This window comes from Protopterus annectens, chromosome 2.part2 (genome assembly GCF_019279795.1).
Source record: "Protopterus annectens isolate FY-2018-M chromosome 2.part2, PAN1.0, whole genome shotgun sequence".
NCBI classification, from domain to species: Eukaryota; Metazoa; Chordata; order Ceratodontiformes; family Protopteridae; genus Protopterus; species Protopterus annectens.
In genome coordinates this window covers 542,452,128-542,470,075 of record NC_056730.1, presented here as the reverse complement: position 1 = coordinate 542,470,075, position 17,948 = coordinate 542,452,128, and positions in this window count along the sequence as shown.

Genomic DNA, 17,948 nt, shown 5'->3' with positions numbered 1-17,948 from the left:
ATAACACAATTAACTCACTGAATATATATGGTGTGGTGATTTATATTCCAGTTTATATGTAGCATTCTTAGTCAGTATGGAAAACTGAAGAAAAGAAGAATCCTGGACATCATTTATGCAATTAGTTGCTGGACTTACAGAACTGTTTATCCCACAGACATAGACATCGTTATGGTTTACAACACAAACCTTTATATGTTTTAGTATTACTACATGCTAAACAGTAATATAACATTCTCATGAAAACTACTTTTCAGCTGGGATATAGATATTGAATTGCCTAAACACAGTAAGGCCTTGTTAAGTTTAATGTTGTTAGCTGCCAAAAAAGCAATTACTAGAAAATGGAAATCAAAAACAAAACCAACTGAAGCAGAATTTAAAGGAGATATAAGAACTGAAGGTAAGGTCTTTAGAAAACAGATGGAACAAACTACTTAAAAGTAAATTAAATCTGTGGGGACAATACATACAGAATGATATTCAGGAGGAGGAGGAGGAGGGGGAGTGATATTTCAGGAAAGGTAAGACTTGAGCAATCTATGGAATGTTAAATTGAATAATAATAATTGTTAAGACTGAAATCATGTCTGAATGAAATATCGTGTAATTGTTTGCTTTTCCTTTACTAATTGAATGTGTATTCTGATTACTATCTAATATATTAGGTTAATAAAGATATTTAGCAAAGGATTATACTTAAGTCCAACAGCCACTTATCTGTGTGTGTGTGTGTGTGTGTGTGTGTGTGTGTGTGTGTGTGTGTGTGTGTGTGTGTGTGTGTGTGTGTGTGTGTGTGTGTGTCTGCGTGTGCACTCTATAATACCATGCCACTTGAGTATACCTTATTATGAGGAACTTTGCAAGTTTTGAGTCTTAAAAATCCATGTTCCACACTGTTCCACATTCAAACGTGTCTGCCACACACTGATTACGAAGAATATTTTAAACTAAACATACATGGTAAACATCTTATTAACTCCTCTAAGGAACTTTTTGTAAATATGAAGAAATAGTTATATATCATACTGCTAGTTAATAATATTAGTAAGTATTCCACATTTTCCCATGTGCACCACATAGTGATAGGCAGTGTTCCCGTATTCCTCAGACAAAAGATTGAAAGTTGTGCTTAATGTAATTAAATTACTGTAAATTCTATAAACAGAGAGATTCTCATTATATGTTACTCTCAGATGTAGCTCTTGAAAACTATGACTGTATAAATCTGTAGCTCCCCCATTTGGTACACTGACAGTCATGTGGGTGAAGCTGGTATCACCGAGTAATTTCGGGAGACCAGTTATACCACAGAAAACATTCATAACCACATGGCACTTACCATTACAGATGATGACATTATACAGTTTCACCACACATAGAGAGCAGATACTCTTTATGAAGTTGGAGAAAAGTAGTCTGGAACACTCCTGCACTCTCAGCCATATGACAGTGGAATGTTCCACATAGTAAGATACTCAGGGGAGGCAAACTGTTGTTACTAGAGTGATGGAATTTCACCACAGACAGTACGCTCTGAAGTATAGAGTAAACATCTAAGAGACAGCCTGTACCAGATCCCTGATCAGTTGGAATAGATCAGTAACTTCCTGGTCAGGGATCTTATTTAGGAAAAACGCAATGTTAGTTTGCTGTCTTTAACAGTTAACCAAGCCTTGTTTTACTGCTGGCGATGGATCTGCAATATTAAGCAAATACACCCAATGTACTGTTTTTCTAGAAATAACCACACTCTGCTTCATTTATGCATATGGTTTCAAATTTTCTCCACCAACACTGTTTCCAAATTTTAAATGCACTGAGCACCAACACTACAGTTCATATTCTTGGCAAAGGTAGCATCGTTGCCTTCTTTCTGTTTATACAGTTTGTCATTTGCATTGCACCAATGCAGGCATGTTTTCAGACTTGTGAATATTCTTCTAACATCCCTGAATTCAACACAGAATCTTACCTCAGGTATGAATTGGTTCAGAAGAAGTTTGAATATTTTTATATTTCCTCATTTTGCATTTCTTTAAAAAATATTTTCTTTAAAATATTTCTCATTTCCACACTTTACAGTAACACAGAAAGGAATGCTGAAATGCCATTATTGGAAACAGATAATTTAGTGCACTATTCCCCTTTTAGAAATACTTATCTTCCAAAAGCCAGGAGATCCTGATAATACTGAGCTACACAAAGTACATACCCAATAAATAACAGTAGGAGGCATGATCAATAGGTAAATGAGGAAAAAGAGTGGGGTCTGATGGCCCATGACAACAAATACTAAAGAACGAGATGGCATTCCTGTAATTTTTGTCATTTGGTGTATCTGTTTTTACCTCTTCTACTTTGAATGGAATATTCATCAAAGTAACAGCTTCACAATATTGTTATTAACAACAATAATCTTGCTTTCACTGCTGTCATAACTATATTTGCGTATAATTATGCGTATACCTTCCATTATCACCATCTTCAGTATTCACTTCTATCTTTAATTCTGTCTCTCATCATTCTCTCTTCCCTCTTACTGTATTTTTCTAAGGCTGCCCATCAAAATTCCAAGGACCATTATGGCAACCCTTGAGTAGCAGAATTGAACGTGCACATGTGGGAGAGAGAATATATACTAAGAATGAGGATGCAGGATATCAGAGTATCTCTCTAGTCTGAGGTGTAACAGTGCCAGAATTAGCATACAAAAGTAGCAGGGAGTATGTGGGGGGAGTACAGCCACCCACATCTGGATGCATAAGAATTATAATGCCTCAAAATAGCAGAGAGTATGCGGGAGGAGTACAGCCACACATCTGGATGTACATGAATTATAATGCCTCTTTGCAAACATGTTTTAAGGATTAAACAGGGAGATTTTTGTTGGAACAACAGGTAATTTTGTGAAGTGTAAGAACTCACAGGACTGGTTACTACACTTAATACCAAGACATTTCTTAGATAAAAGACTATATACACTATGACAATACTAAGCTAATTAGTATTAACTGAGTCTGCACCAATATCACTGTTTTATTTACAAATTTTTAATATACATTTTAAAGGTGAAATATGCCTTCAAAGTTAATGTATCCTGGTCCACATGTGTAAGTAGCCATATTCTTCTTATAGGTATATAGGTGTGTACTAGGCTAATGGCCCTGGAGCCTTTACAAGCATAGCCCATAGGATTACCCTGGCATCATGCCAGCCAACCTTAGTTCCTAGTGCCTCTGTCGAGTAGAGCCACTGGAGTGATACCTGGGGTGAATTTTCTATTTATAGGTTCATAGGTTTGTGCTAGGCTAATGGCCCTGGAGCTTTTACAAACCTAGCCCATAGGAGTACCATGGCATCGTGCCACCCAACCTAGTTTCATTGGTGGATACTAGGCTAATAACCACCAGGGCCTTTATAAGCCTAGCCATGCAATCCAAGCCAGTTGTGTCCCTATGTATCATGGGAATTTATTAAGAGGAGGGATGTTAGTTAAGAAGCGTCTATAGGTTATGCGGGGGGGGGGGTATATTACTTTGAACATTGCTGTCTGCATCTGTCTATCAGAGACAAGGGGGACAGATTTGATCTGATTTCCCATTCATTGGACAAGGTTAAATTTAAATTAGGTTAGTGATGGACTCTCCTTCACATGCATAGGGAGTTGTTCCAGAGCACTGGATTCCCTGAGACACATATCAGTCAACCCAACATGTATTATTTATGTCACAAGCAAAATAGTGATTCTGATGTTTTTTGTTTTGCAGAAGTGCAAACAGTTCATTAGAGCTGGATCTGAGGATGCCTTGTATGCCAGGCACAGATCGCCTCTCAGTAACCCATAGGAGACAAGAGTATAGGCATAGGGTTTAAAAGTGATCTGTATAGGGCAATGTGTTAAAACCCTGGATTCTCTTGGTAAGGAATCTTTGTGGGCATTGTATCTTGCAGCTGCTTAAAAATGGATGAAAGTATACTGCTTAAAGTACAGCAGTTGGAGAATGGATGGGTGAGTACGCTGTGTATCTTAAACTTGGTAAACATTATTTCATAGAACATACTAAAGGCAATGAATGTGAATTTACATGTAATCCATTTGTTAAGCTGCGAGACACAAGTCAGAGTCGGTGGTTTACCAGCCTCTCCCACTGGGGTAACCAATATGAGCCATAGGCCTCTGTACTAGTGTTACTTATTTTGTACTACTCTTCTCAGATATAAAAGTGGGATGTGGGCTGTACGTAGCCAAATATGTTGATGACTGCAAACCACACAATGTAATTGCTTCAATAAAAATGCCACACATCTCCAATATGATGTACAAAAAAATAGTAATCTGGTGGAGTATATATGACCTCACTGCTACTGTCAACAAGTGTATAATCATGAGACTTGGGAAAAATGACATAAATTATATTTAGCAAATAAATGGATACACCTTAAAATATTTTCATTTATTAAAGATCTAAAGGCAGTAGCAAACAATATGTAAGTTTCTGTAGTGCATGCCTGCCAAAATCAGAAAAATGAATTCTTTAAACCATCAAATTGTAAACATGTCTAGTTATAGGAAGGTAATGTCTTGGTTCATAAAAAGAAACATTATTATTTCTATTATTGTTTATCAGCTGATAGTGCTTGTGTTATGCACTGCCACTCATTAAGCTTGGTATTCCCCTGATAGAATGATTTGCAATAAGTAGTAGCCCAGCCCTCATTAGTAGAAATGACTGCTGTTAATTACTTAAATAGGTACCATAATATTTAGAAAGTGTTTGGTTCATCATAAGCTTTTTTGGTGTCAGAAGTGTTTGAATGCACTGTCAGGTGCAGTATGACTTGAATAAGACTTTATTACAAATGTTTTGAAATTGGAGTTGGTGTGTGTGTGTGTGTGTGTGTGTGTGTGTGTGTGTGTATGCGCATGCACACATGAGTGTGTATGTATGTGTGTTTGTGTGCATGTATGGTGTCTTTTTGAGTATAAGTATTTGTGATGTGGGGTTAGAGTAAGTGCAGGGGATAAATGTTTTAGTATTATTGGATTTTAATATGTGCACAGTGTGTGTGTGTGTGTGTGTGTGTGTGTGTGTGTGTGTGTGTGTGTGTGTGTGTGTGTGTGTGTGTGTGTGTGTGTGTGTGTGTGTGTGTGTGTGTGTGTGTGTCATTCAGAAAAAGATGTTTAGTAAGGTAATATAATGTAATGCGTGAGGTTTGGTTAAGGTTGTGGTAAAACACAAGTAAACGGATGCAGGGAGGTAAAGCGTATTATAAGTGCACAGTCCTTTATCGATTGTGGCAAATCATTGCCATAACATGAAACTGACATGCTTGCAGGGTAAAGCATTTCAGTGTGTATTAACCTGTAATGGAATTAAATGTGTGTTTCCATGGAGTACATTCCAAATGCATCTGTATGCACAACGTGAGAATGTTTTTATCTCAACAGTGAGATTAAGATCAAATTCTTCCAGCACCTAGCAAAAACAAAGTCAGAAGAAAATAATGCTATTATATGTCAGCAAATGAAGCATGTATACATAAAGTAGTAAGCAAAAGACACATGAAGAGTAAAAAGGGTGGGGAAAGTGTGGGATCTGTGAGATTTAGAACAAGATGGTATATTTTTGTAGATACGGTACACAAACTTACAGAAGACAAGGGAGAAACTGTTGAAAAACATAGCAACAATTAGAAACAAAATAAGCAAGGCAGTTAGATACAGCACAAACAAGGATAGAAAAAGCCCAGAATGGACTCAATTATAGTGGGAATGCCACGCAATGATAACGGGACTCAGAAATGGAGAGAATGGGTAAAGGAATGGAAGCATATGGAAAGCAGCACAGATTATATGGAAAGAATGGAGCAATACCATTATATGCATGAGTCCATATCCTATAATATTGCTGCATGCACAAGCAATGGATTTTTCTTAATATGTGCATGTGTTGACATCTTCATGCAACTATCTTTGTTGATCTGTCCAACTGTACTTACTGACACCCTGATGACTGTGGGGATTTATCCACTGCATCACCCACAACAGAAGCGACTTGCTGCAAGTGATTACTCTGTTCATAACACATACCTCACTGCCAGAAGTACAAGCAGCACATCTAGATTTTATAACTTCCTTAAATGCAGACACGCTTGTAATGAAGAAAGGAGACAAACACAAAAGAATCACATATTTGGAGACAGTGCATGCTCTTCAACTACACACAGAGATAGTCAGTATAAAATGCAGCAGACTATGTACATTGCTATATTATCTGCAAAGGCTGTAACTATGTCATCATGAGTCATATATGTCAGAGTGATTAGAATCAGGATTATTACCAGTAATAGCCATCCTCTTATCCAATGTTGCAATATAGTACTTGCATGGATGTAACTGTTTTAACATCAGGGGCATATTTCTTCATACCCTTTAAGCCTAGAAAGCTATAGTATGACAGAAATTGTGCAGTATATAGCATATTTCCAGATATTAATCATATAAGAAGTTACAGGAATACCTTTGAGAATGTTTTTCATATGATGTGTTTGCGCAGAGCCCAACATAATAATTTCCACATTTAGGATATTCACCGATGCTTAGCAGAAAAGGCCACATGCCTAGCTACCAAAACACCATTAGTCTGATGTTGCCCTACATGATACAGGGAATAACACATTAGGTCTGCATTACTATTGCTACTGTACTTGGTAAACACACATGCACCAAGCATACCTCTCAACTTCTTTGTAAAAGAATTCTTAATATCAAAAATAAGGGGGTAACAAATACCCAAAATCAGGGACAGATTTTAAATATTGCTGTTATAAACATAGAAAGTTCCCAGAATAACAGTTTTTGCATTAGCATGCACATTTGTGTTATATCTGCATACCTCCAGAATGCATAGCACACCTACCTTGAGGATGCATTTTGGTGTTGTGAGTAGATATACAAGTTAATAAGTTATATCACTACTATATTAGATGACTGACCCAGATGACCCATGCTCAGCTAGAAGCATGGGTACTGGAGGTGCTGACTGGGCAAGAATGTAACGAGTGACCAATGCTGGCTTATGCATCTTGGGGGTAGAAGGCAATCTGGCTCCTGCAATCCCAGCATGAAGATCCAAGTAAGCTCTGTACTGCAAGTGGTGTATTGCTTGGTTAGGGGGTTGCGCATGCTAAAAAGTGTGTGCACTGCCCAAATGCATCCATAGTGGAGCTCACAAGTTTGTCATTGGATGGATGAGTTAGGGCATATCCACTCCCTTGCAGCAGTATGACACTAAACCAGCATCCTTTGTTCCCTCACTGGACCTGGACATAGGTAGGGTAAATCCCAAGGAAGCTAAGGGGCATCCTGTAGACCCAGTGAACAAGAAGAGGTGTTGGTGGCAGCTGATGGCCAGATATGAGGAATGGGAGAAAAAAAATAATACATTAGGCAACACTCATGCAAGAAGAGGAAGTCAAGTAATCCAAGTTGGATAACAGCTATGAGTGCTATATACAGCAGATGGTCATGCAAATGTTGGGTCCAGACTATATACACAGTAACACCTGCTATAAACATACATATGTATGTATGCGCATATGTATGTACGTGTTGAGGCAGAGCAGATTAGCTCATCTATGCTCCTTGTGTGTCACATTAGTGAACTCAAATAAGTACATCATATTCAAGAGCTAATGGGGTTAAATAATGCTATGGCAGCATTTCTTAAGAGAATATATCAAGTTCTACCAGCTTTCTTAGGTTCATAGGTTCATAGGATGATACTAGGCTATTAGCCTGGAGGCCCTTATAAGCCTAGCCAAGAATTTCACCCATGTTCCCAAAAAGTACAGTAAATTGGGAGATATTTAGATACAGGATTGAGTTTTTCACACTTACTGAGAAATGGAAGGCCTCATTGGCATGATCTATCATGCTAGAGGAAGTTAAGCAGGCTACCCTGGACCGGAAATTAGGGAAGTTCCCCAGGCCAGATGGCATTCCACATTAATTATGTGACAGACCAAGGGATGAATTAGCACCTATCCTCTTGGATCTTTTCAATGGAAATCTTTGTAAGGGTATTCTAGCTAATTACAGCAAGGATTTCACATGGCATCACCTTCCCAGTGGAAGGTAAAGCACCCTTTGATCCACCAAAATAAATTATACAAGTAGACTAAATTAAAGTTGCCATTACTAACTAAAATCACGGCTAGACAAACATTTTTCTACTCAGATTTCTTTTTCTAGTCAGAAGTATTCCCCAACTTAATGCACATTCATTGATAGTCAAATTACAAAGAATGTTTCTTAACATAATCTGTAATAGTAAACATCCCAAGTTAGCTATGAAAAATGTCACGACATCTGCAAAACTGGGGGGACTAGGACTCCATGGTCTCATCAGGTATGCCCTTGTGGCATATTTGACCCACTACATTTCAGCTAGATCAACCCAAAGGCCCACCTGGACTCTGGACTCTGTTGGAACTAAATGTGATAGCTATTCAGCTGATGAATCTTAAGAACAGGGACAGATGGAAGACGTGAGACCCAGGTGAGTGAACAGGAGTTTACATTTGAGGATTATGAAGACGTGTGCTTTCATGGGACAGACTGTGTAGGTCAAGCCCTAGGTGATGATAGATAATCAGCCCCTAGTTTAGAGTAACTGAATTGAATGTAATATTTTACATTGCTTAGACTTTCTGACTCAGAAGGAGTTTAAACTCATTTACTGTGAAAAGATTAAGGGGAAGAAGAGAGTGATATGCATTCTATGGGACTTCCCCAGTTTGGGTGGTTCACCATGGATTGAAATTGTTTAGCCTGGGAATTAGGCTGGAAACTTTCCCCACTCACCATCCAAAACAGAATACTCTTGAGAATATATGTTATGGATAGTTATAGACAGTTGGTGCTTGATGGGAATAGAACAAAAGGGGAAGAGCTACAGCAAATAGAAAGTAAGGTATGTCAGTATGTCCTGGCATTAAGTAGACAATGGCTACATCTCCATCTGATATATTTTAAAAAAAACTCCATGTTTGGCAAGCAACTCCACTACAGCTAAAAGGATGGAACATGAGTGATGGCAAATGTCGGTGATGTGGCACCAATGTGACAGATTGTCTACAAGTAATACTGTCCTATCCTAATACTGCAGGATTTGGGACAAAATGCATGCTGCAGCCTCTTGGTCACTGAGAAAACATACCCCCACTCATTATCTCTAGGTTTTGGCTTCTATGGATAATCAAGGGGTCACAAAACTCCTTCCATCAGAATGCAAATCGCTGGTCCACCTACAACTAGTCATAACTGCACTTTTTTCAAGGACTGAAAATTGTTAAACGTATTGGCTTAGACAGTCACTGTTAGAGCCATAGACTATATAAGGCTCTGTACTTCAATACTGATATTAAACTCTTGAACAACCTTCTGCTAATTTTTTGTATACATGGAAATATTAGTATAAATGTCTCATTTGACACTGTTTGACATTGTGATAATCTCAATTCACTGCTATATTACTGTCACAGTTCTGTAAATAGCTCTTGTATTCTTTTTATTACACCTATAATATTATAAGTGTGGAAAGTGTAATGGGTTTATTTATAAATGTCATCTTGCTAAAGAAAAAAGATAGCGCCAGATGAAGAGTCCTCCTAGCCTAAAATCTCAAGTGAATGCAAAACTTATGCTGGTTCAATAAAATGTATTATGTCATGTCTATGTTCCAATGTATTTGTGTTTTGTGGCTACTGCAGTTTTTCATTTGTTCTTGTTGTCTTGTTGCTGTGAATTGTGCATGCCATGTGTCATTGTGTTGTGTGTATTCTGGTGTCATCTTTTTCATTTGCCTATGAAAGATTGCCTTATTCGTTGTTTAGCAACATTAAGTGGCTATAGTGTGAGGGAGATATGGGTTCTAACATGTACTGGTTGATATTTCTAGTGGATTGATGCCTCTCAACTGTGAGCACATGATTATTTTGGAGGAAATGCCTTGTATGTTCCTGACATGACTACTTATCTATTTCATAAATATTATCTTGTTAACACAACCACCACAGATATCCAGGTGCCTGCGCTCACACCAAGTAGAATGCAAATACAAAACCAACGTAGGCAAGGCTCCAGGTTTCAAGTAGTAAAAAAGTTTAATGAGCAACAGAAAAATCCATAAGACACACAAGCACTTTCACCATAGACTTCATCAGGTATGATCAAGAGACATACAAATCACATCCACTTAAATACAAATTTAAAATCAAATGACAAAAATGTTGAGAACTTAAAGAAACATAGCATAAGAAATGAACTGTGAATATACTTTGTGTAAAATATGAAACTTAGTTAAAAATGATTAAAAACAATTAAAAACATGAATCTAGACCTATTATTTATTACGTAATGGTCTAGATTTCAAAGTAGTTCTCAAGGGAATGCAATCATTTGGTCCATGTCCAGCATTAGCTCTCAATTTAATAATCCATTGAGCTTCAATCTCTTCTGTTTTCAGCCTAACATCACCTCCCCTTTTACTTTCAAAATTCATACCTATAACCATAAAACTAAAACAATGGGTGGCATCAGTATTCACAACATGTTTTGCCAAAGCATTAAACATGCTTCTCTTGCCTATATGGTACAGGTGTTCTCTAATCCTATCTTTCAACATTCTGTCAGTTTTACCGACATAAAATTTTTGCAAACTTTACACACAGTCATATATACTACATGCGTACTTGTACAAGTGGCCTTTATATTAAATTTGAACATTTCACCTGTATCTGGGTGTAAAAAGCTAGTGCCACTGTTAATATATGAACAAAAGGAACAGTGGTTACATTGCTTAGTATTCCCTTGTATTCTAAAATTATAATTATCTCTGGGAGTGCATAGGCGTCTCATAAGAGATTTTTTATTTCTAAAGACAAATTGTGGAACAGAATCTATGAATCTACTGACATGTTGGTTCATTGTCAGTATATTCCAATTCTTTTTAATGATGCTAGTATACTGATGAATATTATTTGAATATGCCAAGGACATCCATACTTTATTGAAACTTCTACTTCTATAATTACTTCTATCTTGCACTGGCTCAGAAAAATAAGGTTTAACTCTAGTAGTTCTCATGTCCAAGACATTCAGTACTCCTTTCTCTACCATCTCACTTTCATATCCCCTATTCAATAATTCCATGCCAGTAGTGCATACCTGTTTTTGGAAGTCTGTATTACTAACGTTTAACCTGGAAGCCCTATAAAGATGATTTTGAACAACATTCCTAAAGATGTACTGTGGATGCATACTATCTCCGTTGAGTAAACGATTCACTCTACATGCTTTCCTATAAAGTTTAGTGCACAACATGCCATTGTCATCTTTGTACACAGTTACATTGTTGGGAATTTATGATTTTGCATATCCCTCCAAATAATTTGTCTAGATCCCAAATGACCATATTCATAAATATCTTTTTGTTAATGAAACTCTACATAGCTACAAATTGGTTGAATCCATCTCAAACTTTATGGGACAACTTTAAGATTTTAGCGATGAAACATATACTAGCTCACAAATTACTAATCAACGATCATAGAAAAATATAAATAATCCGAAAATATGGGAACAAATTTTCAATATTATATTGGCTTAATGTACCGAACCCAGCTTAACCCCTGGACATATATACCTTAAAAGGAAAAGTTATCAGAAAATAATTATTACAAGATATTAGGTCTACTGATAATCTTCTTTATATGTTCTTTTTTTTTTTTATTGCTCTTTGTTAACCGATGGAAGCATTCATGTAAATAGTGTATATATGTTGTAGTATTGTTGTTAGAACCATTATTTGGGAATTATCTGTTTTTCTTTTTTGTTTAAAGTTGTGTGAATAAGTGGTAAAACAATAAAGATTTACTATTGAAAAAAAAAGAAGTGTGGAAAATATCTGTTATTTTTTATTTGCAAAACTAGTACATGAATTAATCAATTGAGAGCTCTCATTCATGGTTCTGGCAAGCAGAAGTGTGCAATCAATAGAGAATTTTTCAAGTAGTTATTTAAGCAGCACGATAATAGGAGGCAGAAAAAAATCAGAGTAAATCCACAAACGTACATACATGTATACCCATGTTTAAAATGTTTGGTTTTAAGGTACACATGTAAGCTACAGAATCCAGCAAAATTGAATCCCTCAGATTAGGTAAAGGCATTTTGTAATGAATTGCACCTTCTTTTTCAAGATCTTAATGTAAAATACAGAAGGAAAAAAAATGGTCCACTGGATTTTATTATGACTCCCTTGATTCATTACCTACTATTTCCCTTAAATTAGAAACAACGTAATGTATCCTTTCAAATCACTGAGCTCAGTATTTATTAATTTAATCAGTCCATCTTAATAATACTCATACCACACCTCTCTTTGTTCTATCTTCTTTCTAAACTACATTTCCCAAAGTTCCAAAGTTAGGAGCTAACAGACTCCAGATGAAATATTACTCCTAATGTATTCATAATACCATATTATTGATGAGTTCCATGCGGTGTCCTAACAAGATAACAACTCATTATGCTTGCCTCTGACAACTGTGATCGAAAATCCTGGGACTGTGAACATTATTCCAGGGCTATAAAAATAATTTTTGCTGGGAGCAAAATACACACACACACACACACACACACACACACACACACACACACACACACACACACAAGCTTACATTAACAGAGTTCAAGTTCATAGTAATTCCGTAACATATTGTGTTTAAAATGATGCTTCAGAACAGTACTTGCCTAACAGTAGTTGTGGGTGAGTATTTGAGTGGAACTTCAATGTTTTGTAATGCATTGTACAAGAAAACAGCATGTTGATATCATTTTATACAGAAAAATATATTTAGTATCTTTTTATGAAGTCTAGAGCAATGACAGTGCTTTGAGTTTTATGAAATGGAAGAAATGTCATCAATGTGACACTTCAATGTGATAATAATTAGTGTCTGTGAAATGTACTTTTTTGAGTTGAGGTGTGACAAGGGTGGGCAGTTGTACTATATTTGTAACATTTTGCTTTGCAGTTTCAGAAAGTGGAATAGGCAGTTTTATTTTCCTGTATCTTGGCAATACTGAAACAGCAGGTTTACAGCTTTGAGGTTTGATAGCCCCATTGACAGCTAGCAAATTAACTGCCAGTTATCAACATTTTACATCATTGTTCTATTAATTTTTCTACTAATGTCAAATGTTTGCCTCCCCGGCACAAAACCACACTATCAATTTATAATCATGGTTTTGAATCAAGATGTGCCTATATGAAGCTGGATCAAATGAGTCTTTGCTATCTTTATGTAATGCCATCACTACTACTTGTTTCCCATGATCTTGGTGCTCTTTAAAATACTGTTAAATAAAACCTTCAGATTTGTATTGCTTTCTTCCCTTCTGACTTCCAAACTTCTACCAGAATACCATCTGTTCCTGCAGACGTTCCTGTAGATTGGTTATGCATGATCAGTTTTATCTCATCTCCTCCTATCTTAACTGTTAGTTGTTGATCCTCATCTACATCTAATCTTGGCATATTTATGTCTTCCATAAATGCTTCCATTTGCACTTTTTCTCTTCCTCACTTCTCTGATTTATACAAATTTTCACAAAATTTTTGAAATATCTGTAACACCTCTATAGGATCTCTGGTTATTTTTCTTGTTATAAGCTCTCTAAGTTTGTCTGCAAGCCTTTCTACTTTCAGTTGCCTTAGTCATTGTGCCAAAAGTTTTTCTGCTCTGGAGTTGTTATCAAAAAATCAGTTGCTTATTAGTAATCTTTGTAAATGAATGTATATTATCATCCAAGTATTCCCTTATTTTCCCTTTAGCACTCTGCTATTGTGCCTTGTCTTGTTCTGTGAGATTCCCTTTATTTTGTAATACTTTAACCTTTTCAGCTCATCTAAATAATTCTTATTATTTCTTAACTAGATTTCTTTTTCTTTTATTTGTACCCTGTTTTTAAAATTCCACTTTAATGTTATCCCATTCACTAGCTATGACTTCTGGAGTCCTTTCAGTCTACACAATAATTCCAAGATAATCATCATTACCCATTTATTAAATTCCTCTCTTTTTAATAGGGGTAGCACCAGTGTCTCATCTTTACTTCATTACCCTTAATTTTTATCATAGTAATTACTGGCACGTGATCTGGAATACTTATTGGATATATACCAAAGTTCTAAAGTAAATGGACTTGCTCCTGTGAAATATAATTTCTATTAAGCCTAAAAAAAGTCCAAAACATACACTGTGAAGCAGTGTGAAACACTTTCAGTCATCCAAACTCTTCAGTCCAAGCCGTTTTTATTCTTCCAACATACAAAGACACAGATTGAGTGCTGATGAAATCCCCAGTTTAGGGAATAAAAGCACTCAATCTGTTGCAAATCAAATTCCACTCTGACCTATAAGCAATATTCCCTGCTGAAAGCTGATTATTTTTTTCCCAAGAAAGTACATACTCTTATGCTATAGGATTGTTGTTAAGGGCTGACAGTGGGGGCAGTCCAGCTAGGGTGAGGGGGTAATCGCACCATTGCCAGTCATGATGTTTTTCAAAGGGCAGTGGTGGCTTCAGTATATAGAGATATGATATAAATCATTCATTTTCCTATATATATATATATATATATATATATATATATATATGTATATATTGAGTGTCAGAATTAATATGATTACCTTGAAAAAGTAATACAATGACATGAACAATATGACAGCTGTATTAAGAAAATTGTAGAATGTCACAATTGTATCAAGAGCAGCAAATAAACAAAACGCTGTTACCACAACACTGTTCAGTAAATGCTGTCATTTTGCATGCCATGTACATGGCATTAGTAACATTGTCTAAATATTTCCACATCCAAGTAGTCCTAAATGCAAGCTGAGACAAATATAGTAGATACCTTGGCAGCTTCTATTTTCTTGACCCCATTCAGAATTGATATCCTTAGGAAAACAGTGCATAGTAACAACTCAGAAAACTATCTCTGGTCTAGTAATTTTTTCTTTCTCATAGTAAAATTACGTAATAAAAACTGAGCAGCAGGATTGTATAATGCACTGTGAAACAGAAGAATCATTTCACCCTATATGGGAAACAAAAAGAAAATAAAAGGCTGACTGTAGAGCTATTCAGAAAATGGTGTTACTGACTCCTCTGCCATCAGGACTAGACAATACAGGTACAGGAATCAGTCTGCAGACCATCACAAGCCTAGCTAGAAACTTTCATTCAGAAGGTTCCTCCAGACTCAAAGAGGGCAAGGCATGCTAGATCACATGAGAATATGACACTGCCTGTGCAATTACCTAGTTTTACCTTAATGGTGCAAGGGTGTTATATTGTTTGATACATAGTGGAAATTTGTTACATAGGCAAGGAATGCATTGTGATATGAATCTATCATGCCAACATGTCTTATTTATCTGTTGATGAAGGTTTAGTTCCTTTAACTAGATAGTTGAAGTCCCATTTGCTCTGTAAAGGAATAGAAGTCAAAGAGGGTTGGATCTTTCATGACTTGAAAGGTCAGAGACAGATCTCCATGGATGGGACTATAACAGACTTAGGACAGAAAGACATAGAGAGATTGAGGGAGAGAGAGACAGAGAGAGAGAGAGGTAGAGCCAGAGCTGCCAGTCTTTGCAGATATCTTAGGATTTTGAGGTCCCTGATCTCTTTATTTATGAATCTCTGAGGTCTCTCAAGTTGCATGACATGTTTAGACAAACACATTGCAAAATTTGCATTAAATTAAATAGTGGGTCTGTTGAGATATGAGTAAAGAAGAATTAAGACTGTTGGATCTAGTATAGATGTTTTTGGAAGTTAGACAAGACAGACAGAAAGCTTTCTGAACTACTGCTGACATATGATAGTCAAACAATAAAGAATATCAAAAAGAAAGTCTAGACCCCTGATGACAGTGTCTGATTGGACAGGAGTGTTACCTGTATGATATGTGAAAATATACATATATATATATATATATATATATATATATATATATATATATATATATATATATGGGTTCCTATTAGAATGGCAAAAATGCATTTTGTCGAATGTGTTTTCATCTACACATAAAGAGCAAAAAGGCAAAACAGAGAAGCGGCTGTTCAGCGAATTCTTTCCCTGGGAAAGAAGTTGCTTGACCGCTTCGTTGCTTTGCCATGTTCTGCACTGTAGTGTGGTCCCTTGTCTGGTATAGCTCTCGAGCGTGAATGTACAAGAGTTACTGACCTTAGGGTTAGGGTGCAGGTTAAGGTAAGTGTATATGTATGAAAGTGTTTACTTTTTTGTTTTTTGCTTTAGATGTACGGTTAAGTTAAGCGCATATGTGTTTTAAGCTATTTACTTTTGTTTTGGGGGGGAGTAGAATTAAGGTTAAGGTAAGTGTGTATGTGTTTGGAACTGTTTACATAAATGTGTAACTTACTGACCTTAGAGTTAGGGTGTGGGTTAAGGTAAGTGCATATGTTTTAAAATGTTTACTTTTTTTTTTCCGTTAGATGTATGGTTGGGTTACATGCATATGTGTTTTCTGCTGTTTACTGTTTTGCGGGGGGGGGGGGTAGTACAATTAGGGTTAAGGTATGTGTGTATGTATTTGGAAGTGTTTTTGTTTTTTTTTTCCTTTTGGTTGGAACAGCGATTTCTTTTCCTAAAGAAATTGCTGTTCTGAGGTGTCGACATTTTCAGCTTTCGCTGAAAAAGGGTCGATAAAAGATTGTTTGCTGTTTTAAGCATTCAATGTTTCAATACAGACCCATATATATGTATATACATATATATATATATATATATATATATATATATATATATATATAGATAGATAGATAGATAGATTTATTTATTTTTATTTTATTTTATTTTTTTTTTTTTTTGCCAAATTGAGTTATGCTACATTTTTTTCACATTTAATTTGAGGTCATTCTCTTTATACCAGTTGTTAACATGATCTTACCCAAATTGGAGCAATTGAGACTAAGTAAAAGATTGAGTAACAGCACTCCGATTTACAGCAAACTGCAAACTTACTTAATAAGAGTTTAGGAGTGCTGGCCTGAAGGACCAATTAAATGTCAAAGAACTGAAAAAACAGCACTGAGTCCCGTGGTATACAACAGGTAACATTTTGCTTTCAGAAGTGACACCTGTAACTATAACCACGTGGTTCTCTCAAACAACCAGTTAGCTATTCACTCACAACATAAAGATTTATATTTAGATTTACAAGCCTATCAATAATTCCTGAACAGGAAATAGTGTAAATGGCCTTGGCCAGGTCCAGATATGCTGCATGTGCTGCATGACCACTATCAACTGGTTCAGTTACTTTTTCAAAGACATTAATAAAGGTAAAGAGGCAGGACCTTCCTTTGACAAAGCCTAATGGGTGATGACTCAAGATTAAGAAATTTTCAATATCCAGATTAATGAAGTCGAGATAACATTCTCCATAGTTTAAATATGAGGCTAATGAGACTAATAAGATGGTAGTTACCAAGGTCCATGATTTAGCTACCCTTGTGTGATGACATTAGGATGGCTGTTTTTCAAGCTACAGGAATGCAACCAGTGGTGAGGCTTAAATTAAAGTGGATAATTATGAGATCAGACAGACCATATTTGGCACTGATAGGCAAATATTATATTATCAGGACCCACAGATGAAGTATTCTTAGCTTTTCAGAGGGCTGAGAAAACGTGTTCCATAGTAATTAAAGGGGGTTGCTAGGATTCTGGAATCTGAGGAATAGGTATAACCATAGACAGAGTAAAATTTGCACTAAAATTTCTTTGGATCAGACTGTGCATTATTATTATGAGCTAACTCTAATTGTTGGTTGTTTGTTTT